The sequence below is a fragment of the Ascaphus truei genome, chromosome 2, assembly GCF_040206685.1.
Source record: "Ascaphus truei isolate aAscTru1 chromosome 2, aAscTru1.hap1, whole genome shotgun sequence".
Taxonomy (NCBI): Eukaryota; Metazoa; Chordata; class Amphibia; order Anura; family Ascaphidae; genus Ascaphus; species Ascaphus truei.
In genome coordinates this window covers 484,276,093-484,282,353 of record NC_134484.1, presented here as the reverse complement: position 1 = coordinate 484,282,353, position 6,261 = coordinate 484,276,093, and positions in this window count along the sequence as shown.

Below are 6,261 nucleotides of genomic sequence, written 5' to 3'. Positions count from 1 at the left end.
CTGGCAGTGGGCAGTTCTGCTCTGGAGGTGCTGGCAGTGGGCAGTGCTGCTCTGGAGGTGCTGGCAGTGGGCAGCGCTGCTCTGGAGGTGCTGGCAGTGGGCAGTGCTGCTCTGGAGGTGCTGGCAGTGGGCAGTGCTGCTCTGGAGGTGCTGGCAGTGGGCAGTGCTGCTCTGGAGGTGCTGGCAGTGGGCAGCGCTGCTCTGGAGGTGCTGGCAGTGGACAGTGCTGCTCTGGAGGTGCCGGCAGTGGGCAGTGCTGCTCTGGAGGTGCTGGCAGTGGGCAGTGCTGCTCTGAAGATGCTGGTAGTGGGCAGTGCTGCTCTGGAGGTGCTGACCGTAGGTTACTTAATCTATATGTGTTGGGTTTTAGAATGTGCCTGTATATAAAAACAGAATTGGAATGATCAGTTTTTTTTTGGACAAATATACAGCATTTAGTATCAGCTTTTTCAAACCTAAATCATTAACCCCAAAGGAGTCGGAGAAGACAGGGGCACCAAAAAACACATATGGTCCATTCGCAAAAAGGAACTTCATTTCAAACACTGCAAAACTTTAATGGCTGAGGATTGTGTCACAACATAACCACCTAGAAAAGTATAAAGAGAGTCGGAGATTAGCAGCCAAAAGACCAGTAAAGTCCTCATAGTGTAACATAGTAACATACTGTACAGTTCCATAGTATGAATAACAAGCAGATACAGTACATGAGTGAGACTTTGATAAATGTTCCCGATACTCTCTCAGGTCCAGCAGTTCTGGCTCCATACTGACACAGTCTCACTTTCCTATTTCATACGGTGAGAAGTGGGTAATGCAGAGGAACCAGTGCAGTAACTTCCCCTCACCTTACCCCACCATAATAAATAGGGGGGTTTGATCCCTCACACCCTCATTAATTTGTTCCTCGATCACCTCCAGTTTCTCACATTCAGCACATTTGTACCTGGCAGGACATTCTTATATAAAGGTGTGCCTGGGAAACACTGACATTTTACTCACTGATTATTTATTTTCCCCTGGTCTCTCAATGTCAGCACATGACATGAGGGAATAGGCTCAGTCCATCTGAAGGTAGGACACAGACTTCTGACCTGCTCACCCCCTTATCAGCCCGTCCTATTATGACAGGATCACTGCTTCCCGACCCAGATAATTTCCAGCGGAATAGTTATATTCTGATACTGAATCAAAAGCACTATTCTCTGTGTTATATCTGTGGAAAGTATCTACACATATTGTAAACACAATAAGAAAGGGTTCGAGATTGTACAGTGTTCGACAAACCCAGCCGCCCGCAGGCCATGGGAGAGTGGATTTGACCTCGTGGCAACCTCAAGGCCTCCCGAGCAGCGCACGCGGTTCTTTGAAATTTTTCCTGCTCGCGCTGAAAAAAATAAATTAATTTTTTAAAATCCAGCAGTCTGTTTGGCTGACAGGACTTGGCGGGCTGCCAAGATTTTTCCCCCCCATCCAGGCTCAAACCACGCAGGCGCATCCTCTTCCTTTCTGGAGCTTGAAGAGGTTAGTACTCACTTCATTGCATCCCGCGGTCCCGCTACCGTGTGAACACCCCCACCACTGGCTTGTGTTCCCCGCTTCCCCTCCCGGTCCCTGTGACTGCCCGCGGGGCGGGAGGTGGTTCCCCCGGTCCTCGCTTCCCCTCCCGGTCCCCGTGTCTGCCCGTGCGGGGGGAGCGTGGTGGTGGTCGCGGCCTTTCTTCTCTCCTCCCTCCCGTGTGGAGAGAGAGAGAAAGACAGACTGTGTCTCTCTCTGAGAGAGTCTGTCTTTCTCTCTCTCTCTGTCTCTCTCAGAGAGAGAGAGACAGAGAGGGAGACTGTGTGTAGGAAACCAGAGGTACCCCCCAATCAGTCCCCGCCTCCCCACCCAGTCAGTCAGTCACCCCCGTCAGTCACCCCCCGTCAGTCAGTCACCCCCCAGCTCTGTCACCCCCGTCTCTCTGTCATTCTCCCTTCTCTCTCTGTATCCCTCTCCTCTCTCTCTCTCTCCCCCTCCCCTCTCTCTCTGTCTCCCGCCCCTCTCTCTCTGTCTCCCGCCCCTCTCTCTCTGTCTCCCCCGCCCCTCTCTCTCTGTCTCCCCCGCCCCTCTCTCTGTCTCCCCCGCCCCTCTCTCTCTGTCTCCCCCGCCCCTCTCTGTCTCCCGCCCCTCTCTCTGTCTCCCGCCCCTCTCTCTCTGTCTCCCGCCCCTCTCTCTCTGTCTCCCGCCCCTCTCTCTCTGTCTCCCGCCCCTCTCTCTCTGTCTCCCGCCCCTCTCTCTCTGTCTCCCGTCCCTCTCTCTCTGTCTCTCGCCCCTCTCTCTCTGTCTCCCGCCCCTCTCTCTCTGTCACCCGCCCCTCTCTCTCTGTCTCCCACCCCTCTCTCACTGTCTCCCGCCCCTCTCTCTCTGTCTCCCTCCCCTCTCTGTATCTGGATATCTTATTTACCCTGTATATCTTAACTGCCCTATACCTACACCGAAATAACCTATACGGCTTTCTTCCAGATCTGACTCTCAAGCTTCATATGGGAGACATCGGAATCCCCCCTAACCCAGAAGGCAGGTAGAGAACACCTACCCTCCAACTTATAACATTGCGGGAATGAGGTACCTGGACATTGAGGGACTGCGGATCAGGTAAGATCCCAGGTGGGATTGCTGCTTTAGATATTGTGAAGCGGGGGCATCCAGACACTGGATAAAGGGTGCAGGAAACAAGTCATTCACATCTGGCTTTTTTTTTGTAAATCCGACATTTATACACACACACGTAACCATGACTAATTGTAGTATAATGTAATACAATAAATAAACATATGTCAAAAACAAATGTTCTTACAAGGGATTTATTCAATTTTATTTATTTTTAAGCGTGCCTGGGGTCGGGACTAGGGCGGGGTTGGGACTAGGTGGCGAGTAGCTTTCTGGGTGATTTGTCGACGTGTGTGTGTGTGTGTGTGTGTGTATATATACTGTATGTACTGTATATGTATGTGTGTATATACAGTTGTGTGAAAAAGAAAGTACACCCTTATTGCTTCCATAGGAATTAAGATGCTAAGTAGCAGACAGGTGCTGCTAATCAAATGCCCTTTATTAATTGATCATCAGCAAGTGTGACCATCTCTAGAAATGCTGAAGTTTTAGCAGTTTGCTGGTCTGGAGCATTCAGGTGTGTGTTAACACAATGCCAAGGAGGAAAGACATCAGCAATGATCTTAGAAGCAATTGTTGCTGCCCAATCTGGGAAGGGTTATAAGGCCATTTCCAAACAATTTAAAGTCCATCATTCTACAGTGAGAAAGATTATTCAAAAGTGGAAAACATTCAAGACAGTTGCCAATCTTCCCAGGAGTGGACGTCCCAGCTAATTCACCCCAAGGTCAGACTGTGCAATGCTCAGAGAAACTGCAAAAAAAACCTGTCATGTTGCGCTCACAAGAAACAGGACTAGACCGCGGGGCTGAGATGGGGATGTATATAACCGCCGCCCTACAACCACGGAGCCAGGTCCGGAATGCGTAGTCGGAGTCGTGGAGCTGGATCGGGGTAGGAGAGTTCGGGGAAGCCGTGGTACTTGCCGTGATCGGGGGAATGGTCGTTATCCGAAGCCGTGGTCGAGGAGAAAGCGGGGGTCCAATAACAAGCCGAAGTCCAGGGGTAGAGTAGAGACCGATCCGGGTACGAACAGGGGTCACAACGAGTCAGGAAAGGCACAGGAACAGGCAAGATCCAGGAAGCAGCAAGCACAGCACAACAGTGTTTATGTTCAGCAAAGTGAAAGTGAAACAGGAAGGCATTTAAAGGGGAAAGCACCAATCAGGAACCAGCAGATGATGACCTCACATATAAGCCACCAGCCGATAGGATAGTGCAGGATTGGCTGCAGGTGTAACACAGCTGATGCTGCTAGTGTTCATTGCCGCGCGGTGTGCACACGTACGAGGAGCGCGGCGCAGAGTGGGTGCGCCGCCAGAGAGTGTGCCGTGATAATACTGCGGGAGCGCGCCTCCGCGGATGAAGCATTGCGCAGCTGCGTACGCACAGATAGCGGTCTGAGTGCCAGAGGTACAGCCGCGTGACGGGGGTGGAGCCTGGCGGCGATCCTGACAAAACCCAAGAGTTACATCTCAGATTCTACAGGCCTCAGTTAGCCTGTTAAATGTTAAAGTTCATGACAGTACAATTAGAAAAAGACTGAACAAGTATGGTTTGTTTGGAAGGGTTGCCAGGAGAAAGTCTCTTCTCTCTAAAAAGAACATGGCAGCACAGCTTAGGTTTGCAAAGTTGCATCTGAAAAAACCACGAGACTTCTGGAACAATGTCCTTTGGACAGACGAGACCAAAGTGGAGATGTTTGGCCATAATGCACAGCGCCACGTTTGGTGAAAACCAAACACAGCATATCAGCACAAACACCTCATACCAACTGTCAAGCACAGTGATGGAGGAGTGATGATTTGGGCATGTATTGCAGCCACAGGACCTGGGAACCTTGCAGTCATTGAGTCGACCATGATTTCCTCTGTATACCAAAGTATTCTAGAGTCAAATGTGAGGCCATCTGTCCGACAGCTAAAGCTTGGCCGAAATTGGGTCATTCAACAGGACAATGATCCCAAGCTGTCAGGTCGAGCTCACCACAAACGAGGCGGGACCGCAGTGCTGAGGTGGGAATAGATATAACGCCACCCACAGCCACGAGGGCATGTCTTGAGTGTAGAATGGTCTGGAAGTCCTGAGTTGGGGCAGGAGAGGTACGGATGAGTGGGTGCTGTTTAGCCAAGTCTGGGGTTAGAGAGAGAGACGTAATCGTTTTACCGTTTGCCGAGTTCGTGATTCCAGAGGTGCGGAGAGTCGTATTGCCGGATGCCACGTTCGGGGTGCCAGAGGTGCGGAGAGTCGAATTGGAAGCCGGTTCGGTACACGGGAAGACTGTAAGACAAGACAATACAAGACTAGGGAGGCAGAGAGTAAGGAGAACAACTGGTTCTATGCTCAGCCGACGAGTCAGTGAACCTGCAGGGCATATATAGGTGAGAGGATCCAATGGCAGCGTAGCCAGGTGGGGGGGTGTGGATGGGCCAGGCTGCGGCAGGGATAGGTCCAGAATGACTCCCAGGGGAGGAGCAATAAAGCCCAGTAGTTAGGCTGCTTTTGACTGCAGCAATGGACGGCCCTTGAAGAAGGGGACCGGCGTGCGCGCGCCCACGTGGAGGAGGAAGCGGCGTATTGGAGGGAGGCAATGTGAGAGCCGCGGGAGGGACCGGCGGCGCAGCAGGCGAGTGGGGAGCACGCCGAGAGCGGCGTGACTCCCCGGTCGTTACACAAGCACACCAGCAAATCTACAAGAGAATGGCTGAAAAAGAAAAGAATCAAGGCGTTGCAATGGTCCAGTCAAAGTCCAGACCTCAACCCGATTGAAATGCTGTGGCTGGACCTTAAGAGACCTGTGCATAAACAAATGCCCACAAACCTCAATGAACTGAAGCAACGTTGTAAAGAAGAGTGGGCCAAAAGATATTGAATCATAAGGTATACTTAGTTTTTCACACATGGTTTCTCAATTTTGGCTTTATTTTTGTTAAATAAATCATGACAGTGTAATGTCATGTGTTCATCCGAGGTTGTATTTACCTAATTTTAAGACCTGCTAAGAAACAGATGATTGTTATTATGTCCTGATATGTAAAACCATAAAATTCAAAGAGGGTGTACTTTCTTGTTCACACAACTGTATAGTATGTTGGATTAGTATAGGAATGATATATCCCGAGCTTTAATTATTTATGCATTATATATGATCATATGATATGTTATTACATATGTTTTCCAATATATATTCTGTCCCTTGTTTTAGGTATTGCTCATTTTGAATATGTAGTTTGGGTATATTTATATACTTATCTAAACTAAAGTTGATCCATCAATATGGATATATATATATATATATAATTATTTTTTTAGTGTATATATACCCATACTTAGTTTAAGGTATTATGTATACCAATGCTGAAGTCTGGTTTAAATATAAACAATTACTTTAACATTGATATAATAACGACATTTGCATACTTATAATGCTTACCAGGCATTCCAATGTGAGCACATATGGTACAAGTTTGTACTGAGAATAATTCAATCTTACAACATTCTCCTTTTTTTTAAACCATGTTTTTATTTTTATTATTATGTGTCTGGACAACATAATTGTACTTTTGTTTTTCTTCTTTTCCTTATTTCACTGTATATTTTTATGTTATA